The 3,879-nt window shown below is 33.2% G+C and overlaps 1 pseudogene; it reads right to left on the minus strand.

The window, feature by feature from the left end:
• Positions 1-2,689: 2,689 nt before the first annotated feature.
• Positions 2,690-3,394, minus strand: LOC107747634 (uncharacterized; annotated as a pseudogene).
• Between the last annotated feature and the right edge of the window lie 485 nt (positions 3,395-3,879).

Raw genomic sequence — 3,879 nt, forward strand, 5'->3', positions numbered from 1 at the left:
TCTAATGTTCAGTGTAAAATGCCATTAATTTAACATTGCTTGATTTTTTAAATTTAAAGTTGCTAAACATCTGTGTCTTATTTGCACTTCATTAAAGCTCATTAGTTTTATTTGCAGATGAAGAATCTGATATACCTTCTACCAAACATTTCCATCATGACTATATTTAGTAACACTGACAAAACTCTACAATGAAGTGTTCTGTATTTTATTTGTGTATTTATTTATTTTTTACAGCTTGCAAGGTTGAGTAAAACTAACTTGTCAAATTTACAAGCTTCTTATGTTTAGTGTAAAATTGTATATATTTATATAAAGCTATCTGAACTGCATAATGGCTAATTTGTTTTATTTGCAGAGGAAGAATGTGATGTACCTCACACAAAAAAGCAAAGGAAAGGAAAACAACATGGAAAATCAAAAAGGGTGCTACATTAAGTGTGCAACTTGCATCAGTTTACAATACGTATATGAGAACATAATGTTTATTTTAAATTTGATAATTCTTCAGTTGTTGAGACTAGTTTTCTTTCAAGAGTAAATATTTGTATTTGGTTATGCAGGTGTGTTTAATTAGATAATGCCAACTCCAGTTTGGATCCAACTTTTGCAAAGATTTCAGATTTCAGAACTTTGGATCAACATAGACACCTGTCAGATATGGCGAAGGTTAATTGCGTATATGTTATGTCATTGTGTGATTACGTAAATTAACTAGTGAAATTGTCCGGCACCAAAAGTGGGTTTGCTGACCCCATAAATCATCAAAGAAGAAGAAAAAAAAAGAACAAACTGTCCGAAAGAACCAGTTCAGATAAAAGAATCATATTTCGTCTGGATTACAGGTAATAATGTTGCAAATAATGTTTAGTTTCTTGTACAGACCGTCAGGACTGGAGCCAAAGGTATTATTTTTTTATTCCTTGATATGCTTTTTTGACTCTCAAAGTGCCAGTAGCCTCTGACTTGCATTTTATGAAACACCAAAGACCACGGTTTCAGCTAAAAACCTCTTTACTGTTCTACTGAAGGAAAAGTCACCTACATCTTGGATGGCCTGAGGATGAGTAAATAACAACACATTTTCATTTTTGGGTGAACTATCCCTTTAACATTTGCAAACCAGTGCGTTTCTCAGAACAATTCGTACAAACAGCACCACACAACGGATTACCTGCAAAAGCCTGTAACTTGCTCAGAGTCCTTATACTGTAGTTCATCTCTCAAAAGAATTTATATTGATTGATAACATATCAGTGCCATCAGCATGACAAGACCTTATGTCATTGTTCACAAGATATTTTGCCATGTTGTCAATACAACAGTATACTCTGTCAGTATTTATGGCTATGATGATGGCAATGATTGCACTTTTTCTGCATATACTTATTTCAACAGTTCAAATTGACACATTTAATGAGGGATACTGATTGCAAGAGACTGGACAGGATTCAGAGTTACATGTTTACCGGTGGTCTGATTACAACAAATTACTGTACAATGTCATTGCTATACATAAAAGAAAAAGACAAGGCTGTACATACATATACTGTATGTATGCGTGTTTGTGTGATATAGCATGTATCTGTAAAACGTATTTACTGTAAACTGTAAAATGCAAGTGTAATGTGCTACTGTAAGTGTAAAAATGCTACTGTAATATGAAGCATTACAGTAAGTATACAGTTTGTTTCACTGTTGTTCTTTCATTATAAGAAATTGTTACTGTGTGTTGTGCTGTGTTGTCTACATGCTTTCCAATTAAATATTGGTTGATCATTGGTTGATCTAATGGTTTACATTCCCCTTCATTTGTGAAATTCAAGATTCAACTGCACAATTCTTCAATTCAGGACAGGACACATTTACAAAAAAAGTCTAATAGAAAGAAAATGTGTGTAGAAAATGTACTTGATGCATTATGACAACTAGTTGAACCATTTTAGCGTACATGTAAAAAAAAAAGTATACTTTGGGCTTTATGCAGTAAACAAATGCTTAGATGTTTTGGGGGGTTAGACTATTCAACAAAGAACCAGTCCAGTTTTGATATATTTTGATCAGCATAAGCAATTGATAATATAGGAAACAGCAGACAACTGTACATATTCAATTGCTTGAACATACCAAAGAATTTGCAACTTGTTCAAAAGAATGAGAAATTGCTTCTATGTGCACAAGTAACTATGATGTGGAGATGAGAATTTCAGCTGTGATCTGAGTAATGCACCAAAGCGACTGAGGAAAACTGTAAATGAAAATAAGTGGCAGTAATTTCCAAAACATTATGTCATTACCAAGTAACTGTTCAGCTGATCTTCATTTAATTTCTTTATTCACTAGTTATGAATGACCTTCTTTTGATTGAATTGCCCGAACCCACCTATCTGCATACCTTTAAGAAATTCATGGAAAGACAAACACGCACATGCATAACCAAATACAAATATTTATTCTTAAAAGAAAACAAAAGTCTGAGCATTTGTGTTATAAATTGTAAAATAAATCATTATGTTTTAGCATTATAAAAGTATAATTCTGTGTATTTGTAGATCAACAACAGTAATTCTGTATTAAAACTTCATTAAGTTTAAAAAAGGGATTATTTTTTTGATTTCTGTTTTTGTTTTCATGGTTCGGTGATAAAATGTTACATATGAGTATTCAAAGGTAATTAATACCTGTCTGATTACATGACTGAACATGAAGCTTCTGAACCCAGAACAGATACACTGGTTTTTGGACCAATTGAGATTCCAGTTCCTAAAAATTTGGCCTCAACCCCATGCAGACCAGCAGATGCACCCGTGTCAAATCCAAGTCCCACTTTCACACCAACTGGACCTGCTTTAGCTGATGCACTGGCGATTTCAGCTCGAGCCATTGCTCCGACTCCAACCACACTGACTTCAGCACCAGCTGAGGCGTTTGGACCTTTGGCTTCTGCCTCAAATATACTGTATTCAGCACAAGCTCGTCCAACTCCTGCTGCTGCATAAACTCCAGCCTTGGGAATCCTCTTTCCTGGTTCATTTTCAGGACTTACTGCATATGTTCCAGCTCGAACAGGCATTGGCATCTGCTGGTCTATCAAATGTGTCAATTATGTTCACAGTATCTATTACATCAACATGAGCTGATGTGAGTTGCACACTTGGCTTTTTGTTGATTTGCTTTTTGATTTCCCATGTATTCTTTTTTAATAATTTCTTATTTATGTCACTTGAAACATTCAAATCTACTCTGTGTTTTTTGCCTTTCAGCACCTGTTTGGTATAAAGTATGTCACTTTCTTCATCATCTGCAAATAAAACAAATGAGCTTTAATAAAGGCTTTAGAGAAACAACAAGCTATATATAAATTTATGCCATTTTACACTCAACATTCAGACATTGTGAATGTGACAAGATAGTTTTACTCAACCTTTCAAACTGTCAGTTCTGTATTTGGTATGATTTAGTCAGAGATCTGGTTTGGCCACACAATCTTCTACACAAAATAGCTCTAACTGTTCAAAAAAACTCTTATAAAGTGATGTGATATTAAGCCTCTTCATAATGTTTGTAATAATATATTTTACATCATATATTTTTATTTTACCTCAATATATTTTTCGTTTAATAAAGACACATATCTCAGATTTATTCTAAATATGACTGCAATAACCTGTTCCATCTACAGAGATTGCGCTTTCAGAGTGTTTGGAAATATTCACACACACATATAATATACCACAGTTAGAAAATGAAAGATTAGAAGTAAATAAATACACAAATAAAATACATAAATTAATAAATAACCCAAAAATGTTTTTCAATTTTAGTAAATATAGACCAAAATTAAAAATGCACTTGCCACATTTGTCATGTCCAGGATAG

This window comes from Sinocyclocheilus rhinocerous, unplaced genomic scaffold (genome assembly GCF_001515625.1).
Source record: "Sinocyclocheilus rhinocerous isolate Xijiao unplaced genomic scaffold, SAMN03320098_v1.1 scaffold671, whole genome shotgun sequence".
NCBI classification, from domain to species: domain Eukaryota; kingdom Metazoa; phylum Chordata; class Actinopteri; order Cypriniformes; family Cyprinidae; genus Sinocyclocheilus; species Sinocyclocheilus rhinocerous.